The 14764-nt window shown below is 35.9% G+C and overlaps 1 protein-coding gene and 1 long non-coding RNA gene across 4 annotated transcripts in view; one reads left to right on the top strand and one right to left on the bottom strand.

Moving 5' to 3' along the window:
• The window catches only part of LOC150100211 (uncharacterized), a 218361-nt gene extending 209180 nt beyond the window's left edge, over positions 1–9181 (bottom strand). For all 3 annotated transcript variants that reach the window (XM_090402440.1, XM_090402441.1, XM_090402442.1), the window contains exon 1: positions 8697–9181. The gene's annotated coding sequence lies outside the window, so the exon portion shown is untranslated. The remainder of the gene's footprint in view (positions 1–8696) is intronic.
• LOC150100210 (uncharacterized) overlaps positions 8505–14764 on the top strand; it is a 51743-nt gene continuing 45483 nt past the window's right edge. Inside the window, exon 1 of the long non-coding RNA XR_016549235.1 lies at positions 8505–8602. This is a non-coding gene — a long non-coding RNA (uncharacterized LOC150100210). The remainder of the gene's footprint in view (positions 8603–14764) is intronic.

The following is a 14764-nucleotide window of genomic DNA, read 5'->3' as shown; positions in this document are numbered from 1 at the left end:
GAGTCTTTTGACTCCATGGAGTCCTGAATAATAATAATAATAAATTATATAGGCTTGAACACTCATTTTATTTAATTTTATTTTTGTGACTCTCATCCATGAAAGGTTGTGAACTTATAGTAGATTAGCGGACCAGCAAGATTTTTTTTTTCTATTTTTTGTTCATTTTTATAAAAAAATTTTGTTTTGTTATTCTTTATTACCTAGTCTGGAAACCCTGCTCTAGAGACCAAACATGTAACTTTTTCAAACCACTTCAGGCCAATAATAATCAGGGTGGTGGTTTCCTACCAGGAAATGAAATTCATCTGCCACCTTAATGTAATCACATACATCCAGTGGTGTGCTAGTAAATTTTTAACAGCTGGCTCTCTACAAAAGTGTATATATATATTGAAGTTTTACTAAATGTATAACAATTTGGAGTACAAAAATTTCAAACTGTAATAAAATATTACATTTTTTATTGTAATTTCCATATTGATTATCACAAAATATTTCTGCTGACTTATGCCAAGCTCTTGTGCATCAATAGCAAATCTAGGTTAGAATTCAACCATGATTTGATAAATGAAGCTGCATCCCAATCGACTAACCTTTTTGCCAAGAAATTTATTAAATCCAATATGCGATCTGGTTTTAACCCATTTCTCACTGAACCCTCATACAAATCATGGTCATTAAACTGACACCTCTTTCAGCTTCAGCAGTACTGAATGCAAATTAAGTCAAGTTAAGTCAAGCAGATGGTTCTAATAGATCACAATATTTCTAGTAGCAAGGCTTATACGTTGGTCATACATAACTGCCAATTAGTTTATGGAATTAACAATGCATATAAAGGATATTAATTAAAGACAACTTTAATGAATAACTTCAATATTTTGCCATCTTCAGGAACATAAAAATATGGTATGTGCACGCAGGCACTAACAAAAGCAAATGAGGAAGAAGGCAAGAAACTAATGTTGTTCCTAAAGCCCTAATGTGTCCTCTGGCAGGCTAATTTGGTTGTCTTGGCCATTGGGCTGAAGTTCTCATAATATAAGTCTCCCAAATTTGGGGTAGTTTCAAGGACCCAAATTTGTTGAGGTTTGGAACGTTTTTTAGAGCTGCTGATGATTCCTTGAATAATCTTTCATACTTAAATTTGTTGCGGTATATTATTTTAGTTTTCTTCAAACGAATTCTATGGTGGGCATCTAAGGCATGGTCTGCCAGCCCACAGTGGCTGTACTGGTGAAACCGGATGTAGTCTTTGTGTTCTGAAATCCTGATATTTGCTGTCCTGTCTGTTTGGCCAAAGTAGGACAATTTGCAGCTGCAAGGGACCTGGTATATACCAGGTAGGTCTAGGGGAAGTGGTTGGTCTTTGGTAGAGTGGATAAGGAATGCCAACTTTTTACATGGTCTATAACAAGAAGTCAGGTCATATTTTTTGAGGATATTGGTTATTTTCTCAGAGGTGCTCTGGATGTAATGGGATGGTGATAGATTTGGTGTAATCTTTATTGTGGAGGGGGTTGTGGTTTACTGGTTTTAGTATTTTTTGGGGGTTATAGCCATTGGCTAAGAAAGTGTTGAGAATGTGGTTTAGTTCAGTGGTTAGGGAATCGTCATCTGAGCAGATTAATTTTGCCCTGTTATATAGTGTTTTTATAATTGGACTAGTTCTGTCCAGTTCACCTTAGAAAAAGAGGAAAACAACACCCTCCCCTTCCTAGACACTTTAATCACTCCCCAGCTTGATGGATCTTTGGTTTTCTGTTTACAGAAAACCCACCCATACTGACAGGTACATTCACCAGCAATCCCCCCCCATACAACAATACGGGGTTATAAAAACACTATATAACAGGGCAAAATTAATCTGCTCAGATGACGATGCCCTAACCACTGAACTAAACCACATCCTCAACACTTTCTTAGCCAATGGCTATAACTCCCAAAAAATACTAAAACCAGTAAACCACAACCCCCCCTCCCCCCTCCACAATAAAGATTACACCAAATCTATCACCATCCCCTACATCCAGGACACCTCTGAGAAAATAACCAATATCCTCAAAAAATATGACCTGACTTCTTGTTATAAACCATATAAAAAGTTGGCATCCCTTATCCACTCTACCAAAGACCAACCACTTCCCCTAGACTTACCTGGTGTATACCAGGTCCCTTCCAGCTGCAAATTGTCCTACATTGGCCAAACAGGCAGGACAGCAAATATCAGGATTTCAGAACACAAAGACTACATCCGGTTTCACCAGTACAGCCACTCTGGGCTGGCAGACCAAGCCTCAGATACCCACCATAGAATTCGTTGGAAGAAAACTAAAATAATACACCACAGCAAGTTTAAGTATGACAGATTATTCAAGGAATCATCAGCAGCTCTAAAAAACGTTCCAAACCTCAACAAATTTGGGTGCATGAAACTACAGCAAATTTGGGAGACTTACATTATGAGAACTTCAGCCCAACGGCCAAGACAACCAAATTAGCCTACCAAAGGGCACCATTAGGACTTTAGGAACAATATTAGTTTCTTGCCTTCTTCCTCATTTGCTTTTGTTAGTGCCTGCGTGCACATACAATATTTTTATGTTCCTGAAGATGGCAACGTGACATTGCCGAAATATTGAAGGTATTCATTAAAGTTGCCTTTAATATCCTTTATATGCGTTGTTAATTCCGTAAACTAATTACCAGTTATAGATCACAATAATTTAAAATGTTTTCATCATCTCATAAAAGACATAAATTCATGTGTCAAAATATATTTTCTAGTAATGTATCCCTAGGAAGTGCATTAAATTGATTACTTTAAGTATTATTTAACAGTCACTGATATTTGCTGGACAGTGTTGTTGTGACTCACTCCTCACATCCAGGTGGTGGTCAGGTTAGTTAAGTCATCCAATGGTACTTCTGCTGATATTTGGCCTGGAATCTGCCAGTCATTAGCCACCACAATCAACACACAAACTGTCACATAGCACAAAGGGTGAGAAATAAGCATCTCCCAATGGATCTTCCACATCACCATACACAAGTTTATCATTAAAGTTTTACTATTCATTGCAGAATAAAGTGTGTACCACTCTATAGTTTAACAACCAGCTTGCAAACTTCTTGAAATTGAACAGTCAACTTGCACAAGCCAGCTCTGGCACACAAACTGCATATAATCCATGTTGTCAATGGTGGGATTCAAACCTGCTGATCCCTAAAAAGAATCAGCAGGTTTGAATTGGAAGTGGGAGGCTATCGACCCATTGTCCTCACTTCAATCCTTTCGAAAAAATGGAGAACAGTATAAAATGATTTCTTCACTGCCTTAAAGGCCGCTTTGTCATGCTACCATCTTATTGGCTGCCGTCTACCCTATGTGACTGGCTTGTAATTTCCTCTCTGGCTGTCCTGTGAAATGTCATAACAGAGTTTTTCCTCTCTTTGGAATTCTCTAGCATTGGCAGGGAACCTCAAGGCTACAATGCTCTGAGGTGCCTTGACTTTCATCTTCCTCCTGACCTACTCTCACTAATCTCAGTCTATTCATACTTTTACTGATGACAGTACATCCATTCCGCTTCTTCTTAATTCACTAAATATTGCAATGCTCAAATGATTCAGGCTTCAAGATCTCCCCTAACTACTGTCTTAAATAGTAATCTCCTGGATGTTTTCCAGATACCAGGATTCGGTAAAGAAAAGTATTGAAGATAGTGAAATGCCTTGGTACCCATAATATCCCTATTTGAAAACATTCACAATGCCCACTTGCAACTTATCCCACTGATTCACCACATGAAAAAACCTAGACTCACATTCTTCCTGACAACAGCCTTAGCTTCCAAGAATGACCCAGGTTCCCTCCCTTCAAAACACACACCTGCCATGAGCTGAAATATTTCCACCATATCCTGGTGATAACTTATCTCCTCTCCTCCCATTTCTCAAATTCTGCAGGCCACATTCTTTCATTGTTTTAATATGCAAAGTTTCACAGGCTACATCATATTTGGCCTGTGTAACTTAACACTGTTTAGCAAGTGCTGGATCTTTCACTGTTTCCTTATCTGCAGGGAACCAAAGGTGACATAACCAAACACAGTAATCAAGATATGACCTTATCAAGTCCTTGTAGCATTATGGATGATGCTGCTGCTAGGCATCATGAGTGTGCAGTTTTCTGCACTAGTCTGGCAAGTGGTGTCATCCAGTGGAAACTGGTTTGTTGTTCTGGCTGCTTTTTTGTTAGTGCTTACAAGCAAGTTTGGCAATTTTGTGATAACTGACCACAAGGAACAGAGAGTGTGCTTGAAATTTTGTTTTCTTTTAGGTAAAACTGCAGCTGAAACTATTATTATGCTTTGACAAGCCTTTAAAGATGATGCTTGAGGTAAAACGCAAGTCTATGAGTGGTTTTAACATTTAAAAAATGGGGACATGTCAGTTGAAGACCAATCACATTCTGGCCAACCTTCGACAATCAGAAATGATAAAAACATCAAAAAGGTTTGCCAAGCAATCAATGAAGATCATCGAAAGACCATTAATCAAGTTTCTGAAGAGATGAATTTGTTGAGTTCATGCAAGCAAATTTTAACAGAAGATTTGCAAATGAAATGTGTGTCCAATAAATTTGTGCCTTGTTTGCTTACAGAGAATCAAAAAAAAAATCATGTGAATGTTTGCCACAATTTGACGGAGCAAGTTCTTAATGACTAGAACTTTCTTTCAAAAGTTGTGACTGGGGATGAGTCTTGGTGTTACAGTTATGATCCAGAAACAAAACATGCATGAAGGGAATGGAAACATGCAAATTCACCGAAATCCAAGAAGGCACATCAAGTTCAATCAAACATCAAGACAATGTTGATTTGTTTTCTGATGTGAATGGAATTGTACACAAAGGATGTGGTCCTCCTGGACAGACAGTAAACCAACATCTTTATCTCAATGTTTTGAGAAGACCGCATGATAGTGTGAGATGAAAACAGACAGAAATGTGGAGTAGCAGAAATTGGCTGCACCACAACAATGCCCCAGGGTAAACGGCCTTTATGTCCAACAGCATTTAACAAAAAACAACATGGCGGTTGTTTCCTACCTTCCCTACTTGTCCGATCTCTCTCTCTCTCTTCATGTGACTATTTTTACTCCCACAGATAAAAAGAAAACCATGACGGGGAAGCAATTCATTGATGTGGACGAAGAGAAAGTAAAGTCACTGGAGGCCATAAATAGTATTCCAATTGAACAGTCCCAGAAATGGAAAAAACATTGGGACAAGAGCATTGACAGACGTGGAGAGTACTTTGAAGGGGACTACAAAATGGTATTATAAACCTTCAATAATTTTTTTTTTTTTTTAATAATTCTGGTTATTTATGGGTATCCCCTTTTCAATATTGTGAGGGGCACAACACTGAAATATGGTTTCTAAACTTAAGTCAGTGTTCGCCATCACCTCATGTCTCTAGCTTCATCAACCACCTGCAAAAAATTCCAACTAATATAATAATCTGTCTGCAATTCCTTCTGTTGTTGATGATGATGATCATATTGACAGAAAGATTGAGAACACAATTGGAAGCATACCTTGCAGACGAGCAAGCAGGATTTAGGAAGGATAGAACTACAATTCAACTAATTTTGACAATGAGGTTAATAGCAGAGAAAGCTAGGAGGAAAAAAACATATACTTGCTTTGTTGATTTTCAGAAAGCATTTGACAGTATTGACCAGAAAGTGACATTAGCAGTTCTGGAATCCTATGGAATTGATAAAAAACTAATAGCTATATTAAAAGATGTTTATCAGAATGCAATTGCAGCAGTTAGAATAAGTGATGATTTGGGGAAATGGTTTAAAACAAGCAGAGGTACTAGACAGGGAGACCCAATATCACAAAGCATTTTCATTGCACATTTAGAAAGAGCAATGGATAAAATGAAAGAAGATGCCAAAGGAATATCTGTACACAGAATGAGAATTAATAATCTGAGATTTGCAGATAACATTGTTATTATTGAAGAAGATGAAAGAGAACTACAAAAATCACTGAAACTGTTAAATGAGGAAGGGAAGAGATTTGGACTTGTTATGAACTTTGAAAAAACAAAGACAATGGTATTTGGTGAGAAGAACATGAAACAAAAGATACAAGTGGATGGAACTGATATAGAAAATGTAGAACAATTCACATATTTGGGAAGTAAACTGACATATGACTTGGACTGTAAAAAAGAAATAAAGATCAGGATTGCAAAGGGAAGAACAAATCTGAAGGCCATGGATAACATCTGGAAAAGTAAAGTGATCAGTCTACAAACAATACTAAGAGTATTGGAAACATGCATCTTCAGCGGTGTACTGTACGGATCTGAAATGTAAGTAATAAATAAGGAATCAAGAAAAAGAATTTTGGCATTTGAAAGAACTTGTTACAGGAAGATTCTAAGAATAGGATGGGTACAGAAAATCACCAATGAAGAGCTCTATCAGAAGATACAACCAAAACAGAATCTAATGCAGAAGATTATAAAACAAAAGCTGCAATTATTTGGACACATCTGTAGAATGAGTGAGGACCGGAAGATAAAGACATTTATGTTTGGTATTTTGGATGGTTTAAACAGAAGAGGTAGACCATACAGAGAATGGATAGATGATATAAAAGACTGGTGTGGAATGGGTGTACAAAAACTGCGACACTGTGCACTGGACAAAGAAAGGTGGAAGAAGATAGTGAAACAGGCATCAGACATCAACGGGCAGTGAGCCCATGGTTCGTGATGATGAATGCCTTCTGTTCAAAAATTTATAACCTCGCACTTAGCAAAACTAAATATTTCTTGTCAGTATGTCTCTTATCATCAGACTGAAAACTGTGATAGATGATTTCATTATTTCATGATCCCATGTCTGTAAAGGCATGATCTGCTTCTGGCAGATAGACAGCAGCTAAGTAGAATCCACAGTCTGCCACTGCCTCACACTGTGTATCTTTTTTAATTTTATTTAGGGATTTATCCTCAGATGATGTCAGTCATCCCTTGGTGGGCATTCTGTTTAACCCTGGGGCAGAATATGTCTAATAAGCTGTTATGTTACAGTGTTGCAGCAATATTTTTAGAAAAAACTATTTAATTTTTTTTTCATATTTCAAAATGTACCAAATATATGTTTTAGAAATTTTGTTTTTTAAAATTACTGGATTAATATTTAATATTATTGCTTTAAATTATTTTGCATCTGTTGCATTTTGTTGATTTTGATTTTTTTTAAAAAAAATTGCTGAATGCAAACAAAATCCAATTATGGATTTGTCATATGAATTCAAAATACAGTGGTGTGTGGGCATTAATAAACATTTGCAAAAATTTGAAATATTTAGAGATTTGAAAGCACGTTTTACGCATCTGTACCTTTAAAAAAAAAAAAATCTGTGATATAACACTGAATAACAAGAAGGGTGGTCACACAATCCGAAACTTTAACACCTTATGGGGAGGGGGGGGGGAAACAAATAAAAATACTGCTATTACGCGCACATTACTAAATATTTTAAATAAGATCATACATAAACACCGCATGAATAAACCTTGCAGCCTGCCTCTGTTTTTTTTCTATTAGTCCTTAACATTTTATGTTAATTATTAATCTTTTAATCTAATTTCGTTTGATCCCTTTCCGTAAAGAAATGCATGTATGTACATTTAGAAGTTGTTGACTAGTTTCGTTTACGAAGTTTTTAAAAGTAAGTGTTTAGTTCAAATAAAGTGTAAAATATATATTACATCTCTATGTAATTATCACTTAATTCCATTCCTGGTTATTTTCAAGCTATAAGCATACGTGCATACTGCAGGCTTTCTTTCCCGTTAAATGAATTTAACAAAAAAAAAAAAAAAAATCATGTTTCCACATCAAAGAAACATCGGTCACTTCCTGTTTAAACGACGATAAGTGTACAATACTTCTCAATGTTGAATTGTAATACTACGAGGAGAGCTTTCGTGATGTATACACTATGTATCCTTCCGCCAAAATTGCACACCGTTTATTTTTATAAGTAGCATTAATCAGTCTCCCTAATGGTCACATTGGTATTGCATATGATGTGTTGTTTGGTCTTTTAAATTAAATGAATAAGTAGGAAACAATTTATTATTAATATTTTTTGCATCTGTTGGATATGTTTTTTTTTTGTTACTTATTGAATACGTGGCGTTGCTCGCGCAAGTGGAAAAGAGCTTACATATAGGTTTTAAATTTTAAGTCATAAATATCATAAGTATTAATTTAGGATCTTATTTTATTATTTAGTAGTAATAGGTTAACTGCTCGCATTACTATTACAGTACTTAAATGGGTTGCGAATTTTCTCCAACTAAACCGCAAAAAATAAAAAAGGCAGTCTCATATGCGACGCTGTTTGCCAGCGACTACATCGTACTGCCTCCTAGCCTAACCCTCTCCTTACAACGACAGCTCTTAACCCTATCCTGTCTAAATGGAAGGTGGCTCCTAATTTTTGTACATTTTAAATGTTTAAATTATACTTTAATATCACTAACTAAAAGGAAAAATGGTAAGTAAACAATATATATAATTTGAAAAAGCAATAATATTGTGAAGCAAGCATTACAATCTCCGTTTTTTTTTTTATTATGGAAACTGCTTACCTTTAAGACATTTTTATATGGTTTCAGTGTAACCCATCATTTTAAAGTTCTGTGCATGAAGTCATTATTTCTCAACTTTATACTACTCGAACCTTAGCGGACAGGTCAAGTATTGCAGCGCAGCCCTCTTACCAGCGGTCAGAAAAATTATGTTGAACGCGGTGGGAGAACATGGGGAGATCCGTTCTTCAAATTGAAACGCACAGGCTTCTGGGTCTAACCCGACCCCAGGATAGGGACAGCAAAGGGTGGGGGAAGTGAGTGTTGTCGTCAGCTATCCATATAAGGGGGAAGGAGACCGTGCGTCACAGGGTATCTCCCTCCCTTGATTGGTCGCCTCTCCCCACGTGCTGGGTGTTTCTCGTGGGTAGAGCGGCTAATGATGACGTAGCTTACCCCGAAGGGCGGAGGTAAGAACTTGCTGCCGCACCGCAGGGCTGGCACCCAGGCAGGATGTCATGCAACCCGTGGATGGTGATCGCCTGACAACCGTGTAGATGTACGCCTAACAACAGAATATTGGAAAAAGCTTCAAGTTTTGAGCAGAAAGACGTCAAGAAGGAAATTTTTTTTAAAAAACATTAGACATTATTTTAAAAAAATATTCATTTATATATCTTCGGTTGATTGAATTATTCATCAAATAGCTTACGACGAATAAATATACTATTAAATTCCTTTGCTCTAGCAGTAGTGAATTTTGACGTATTTATAATGTAATATAAAAAAATAATTCGTTTATTTTAGTATATCCATGATTACATTATTAAAAACGGAGTACAGTAAATGGTACAAAAATGCGCAGTAGTTCATTTCGAGCTGATTTTTTTTTTTATTGGAACAAAAGTGGTACTCATCATAATCATTTGTGATTATGTTTTTTTTTAAGTTTGGCAACTTAAAAAAAAACTATTTATAATAATAGATAAATTTCTGACCAATTCATTATAAACAGTTTTATTTAAATTGCTACAAATGCTTAATTACTGCAGCATTCTCTGGGGAATTTCCGATTTGACTAATGTTATTTCAGTCTCACTTCCGAATTTCAAACGGTTTGTTATTGATCAGTTTTTCTTTTTGTTGATGATAATGTTATTATTGTTTAACATAAAAAGCCTGAGTACATTAAGCATTTATTTGAAAATATCAAGCTAGTTTCAAAAATGACACATTCTGCTAAAGCAAAATTATCACAAAAGCGTTTGAATAATTTCTTTTCTGAGGACAGTTGGAAAATCGGGAAATAAAATTAATAAATAAGTCTTTTTATATGAATATTAATGAACATTATTATATTTACTGTATTTTAACTGGAATTCTATTAAAGTAATTATAATATTACAATTGGAATATAATGGTAATAAATCACATTTATATTTTAAAAAAAGAAGATCTCTCCGTAATATTTATTTTTGTAAATTAGATATGATTATCACTATATCTGTTTTTAGCACACTGTCGATTCGTTTACTTTGGTCAGTTTTCCTCACCAAAGCAGCAGTACCTATTTTTAAATTTTAAACTCTTGATACTGTGATTTCTCATAATTCTGAAAATTTTTCATTTAGAAAAAAAAAAAAAAAAGTATTGTTTCTATATTTGGAAATATGGATCATTTTTAACACGTTTCTGTACATTTTATTTGACGGCGAAACGTCGGCTTCGATAAAGTTTAAAAATAGTTGCACCATATTTTCAATACAGTAACGATATCTTGTTGTTTTTATTAATGAAGACATGAAAATATATTCGCGCTTTCATCTATTGAGTCTTTTTCTTTCACATTCAAACGTTCTGTGAATTCTATTATTTGAATAATAATAATGTATTAATGATTTTCTCAATTGCTATAACTTATCTTTTGTTAACTTCCAGTTTCTCCATTTTCTTTCTCTCTCTCTCTCTCTCTCTCATAGGGTTGATTGAATCCATAGCAGCAGGCTATGGATAAATGAATATATCTTTAATACCTCTGTACCAGTTCTTCAGATGAATTTCCGAAATATTTCTTTTCTCGAATCATTCTTGTGACTTCGTGTATCTTCCTGTATAGTATTCGATCGTTTTCAGACGTTATCGGCCTGTACCAGACGTGGCTTGTCGGTTAATTGTTCTTTTGACTGTTAGTTTCGTTATCGTTACCCAAATTAAATAAAAGTACAGCTTTTGTGCTAGAATGTGAACAGTATTTTTCCTTCAAATGTAAAGAATACCCTCTTCACAAATACGAATATGCAAAGTGGAACCTCTAATATTTTTATTCCACAAACCATAGATAAAATGTGAGATTACGCGATATGTTTTAACGCCAGATTGTTTACGTTTTACACTTAGACTTGCGGTTAAGTTAATTTGCCAGCGCAACTAGCGAACTCTGGCGCTGAAAACTATTCTCAGTAACTTTAGCTAACTACGTGTGAAGTAGAACAGAACAATTTACAACTGAAAATTAACATTTTGTTTTTTCAGAAAATATGGTATAAAAAATGCTAAATCATTGAATTTCTGGATTGCGGTGAATACATTATGTGAGGGCTAAGGATTTGTGTGTGTGTGTGCGCGCACCACTACAAAGCGTTTTGGATTTCTTTCATTGTTGTTTTATTTCTTATGGTAACTCCACTCAGAGATAACTTTAGCTAACTACGTTTGAAGCAGAACAGAACAATTCACAACTTAAAATTAACATTTTGTTTTTTCAGAAAATATGGTATAAAAAATGCTAAATCATTGAATTTCTGGATTGCGGTGAATACATTATGTGAGGGCTAAGGATTTGTGTGTGTGTGTGTGTGCGCGCGCGCACCACTACAATGCGTTTGGATTTCTTTCATTTTTGTTTTATTTCTTATGGTAATTCCACTCAGAGGTTCGATCTCGCCTATAGATTAAAAAAAAAAAAAAAACAGCGTTGCCTTTACTGGTGCTTGGCCGTTCGGTAGTATTGAAGCGGGAGTTAAGCCAGAAGGCAAAGTTGGCTGTCTTCAATACAGCCTATGTCCCCATCCTCACCTATGGTCATGAGAGTTGGGTAATGACCGAAAGAATGCGAATACGAATCCAAGCGGCTGAAATGAGGTTCCTTCGAGGGGTTGCGGGGCTGACAAAACTCGACAGAATCAGAAGCTCTGTAATTCGGGAACCCTCAATACTCAACCGCTGCTTCTCCGTGTTGGGAGATCACAGTTACGCTGGTACGGGCACCTGGTCAGAATGCCACAAGAGAGGCTCCCTCAACAGGCCCTCTTTGCCAAGCCAGAGGGTGGAAAGCCAAGGACTCGCTGGATAGATTATATCCAAAACCTTGGGTGGACACGTTTGGGAATCTCACGATCCTCTGCCACCAAATGCAGGTGTTCTTGAAGTTCGTGACCATTGGAAGTTCCTCTTGCAGCTTTTGCCCCCACAACCCCATTAGGAAGAGTGGGCCTTGAAGATGTATGTATGTATGTATGCCTTTACTGGTAAGAAAATTAAATAAATCATCTAACGCCTTTTACTCCCCATATTCCCCAAAAGGGAGAGACGGCGAAATATTTTTTTTTTTTTTTTTGTAAAAACTTGAAGGATTTTAGTAATTAACAATCTTTTTATTTGTAAATATTTCAACTTTCATAAAATGCTACTTGTTGAAAGTAACGTTTAATATTTCACTTTTGTAGCATTGTATAAATACTGCATTAAAACTATTTTTAAATGCAATTCAACAGACTGAATTAAACTACTATCGTGAGCCAGATAACATATTTTATGGAGAGCGGCAGAATCTGAAAAAGAGAGACCTATTGCGAAACCAGCGTTTTAAGGTTCGGAGTTCTTATCGTGTGTTTTAATTGTTAATACTTTTGTACACATAAATGTTTTGTTAATAATATTTATTTTTATGTATGGTTGTTGTTATCGTTACATGGGAGATTCAAAGAAATTATTCACAATAAACTTACACACCTCCTACAATGAATCCAAAACTTCAAAGTGAGAGGCACAGATTATTCACGCGGTACCTATCGTACCTCTTCTGAAACTGATCCATCCACGAATCACTGGCAGCTACCTCAGAAAATCATTCCACTCATTCAACATCTGCGTATCAAAAAGTTTAAATTTCATTGTTACCTTCAACTTTACTTAACTTCCAATGATAACCTCTTGTTTCCCCTCCTACCATGTTCTAAAATATTTCTCCTACCTCCATTCCATAAAACCCTTTTCGTAGCGTCAATGTTTCTCTCATATCTCCTTTGATCCTTCTATCTTCCAAATTCGTATGAAACATTCCACAGTCCCAAAAAACAATTTTCGTAAGTAATAACTAACATAAAGGAAATTTGGCTAAAATTTTCGTCCAAGTTTCAAGGCCTTCATAATTTTGCATAATGAATTTCAAATTAAACAACAAGAACAAAAACCGGCATATTCAACAATGACATGCACGAATTGTATATACGCGATGTAGAGCATCGTGGTCTGTGTGTATATGAAGGTCCTAGTAAAAAAAAAAAAAAAACTTTAAAAATATTTAGTCTATGTAGCTCAGTGGAAGTTGCGTGTGAGTACGTCGCTAGACCGCCAAGAAAGAACGTCATAAAGTTCTATTCCAATTGTCGACTGGAGGAACCTTTATTAAGCCTTTTTTCGAAGGATCCCGAATTAGTCGATCTCTGACATGGGCAAGCGGGGTTTTTCATCCCGTAAACTGAAGAAAATCGACGTAGAATCCAAATTATTTTTGGAGGCACTTATCAATCGCCTCTCTCTTCACCAGATGCCATGTATAATAGTGATAGTTTTAGGTTAGCTATCTCTAATTGGCTACAATACATTCTCCACTGGTACCCTAATTGGCTACCAGTGGAGATTGAATTGTAATATATATATCACTAAAGCATTAAGTTTAATTAGACAGGGCATTCTGTGAGATACCCTAGCTAATTTATCACTATGCCTTCTAAATTTCAACTCTGTATCTACTGCTACCCCCAAATCCCTGACTTCATGAATTCCCTAGAATATAGATCTCTCAGGGTGATATACAGCTTGTAATGTTTATATCCCAAAATGCATAAATTTACACTTTTCCATATTAAATTGACATCCATCATGGTTTGTCTGTACCATCAGCCTATCCCTTTCATCCCGCAAGCTCTCCACATTACCTTGATTATTATTATTATCCAACCCAACATTGCATCAACAAAGAACTAATAGATCGCCTCTCTCTTCACCCTTCTATCCCTTTAAATTATTTCCTATATCATTTATGTTCAAATTAAACAGCAGTGGTCCTAGCACAGAGCCCTGCACATACCACTAGTCATCTGCCTTCTCATAGATTTTGGTCCTCCAGTTAAAACGTTTTTTGCATCTTTCCATGCGCCATCCTTTTATTCATATCACCATCATGTGTTGCAATTTGCATAATAGAGTTCCATGTGGTATCCTGCTAAACGCCTTCGCAAAATCCACCAATATTATCATGCAACTATTCCCTTTTTCCAACTCACCTGTCACATTATTATAAAAAGTTAATAGGTTAATAAGGCATAACCGACCTTCACAAAACCATGCTATCCCTCACATGAGGGTGGTCTGAAAGGTTCTCGGCCTAACAATGAAAAAACGAATTTAAAATTTCAAAATTAAATTTTTTATTTTTCAACATGATCTCCCTTAAGACACTTTCATTCCAGCGATGTTCCAATGCTATTATCACGTCCCTGTAGTGGTTCTCATAAGATCTGCAAAATTCCCCTCTACAGCTGCAATCACCTCTTGATTCGAAGAAAAACGCTGACCAGCGAGGAAGAGCTTGAATTTTGGGAAGAGATACAAATCTGAGAAACAGGGTGTATATTCCAACAATTCATAATGCAGAGCCTTTAATTTTCCCATTGCCAAGATGAAAGATGATTTTTTTTTCTTCTGCAAACCAGGTCTTTTCTCACCCACAATTATATTCCCCAGTTATTGTTTTACTCTTTTCAAGATAATTAATAAACAAAATGCCTTTAGCATCAAACACCGATGCCATGACCTTTCCTGCTGATGGAACCGACTTTGTCTTC

Source organism: Typopeltis vanoorti, chromosome 13 (genome assembly GCF_054136105.1).
Source record: "Typopeltis vanoorti isolate ZY-2024b chromosome 13, IOZ_Tvanoo_1.0, whole genome shotgun sequence".
Classification (NCBI taxonomy): Eukaryota; Metazoa; Arthropoda; class Arachnida; order Uropygi; family Thelyphonidae; genus Typopeltis; species Typopeltis vanoorti.
Note: the sequence above shows the minus strand (reverse complement) of the source record. Positions and strands in the feature narration are given on the sequence as shown.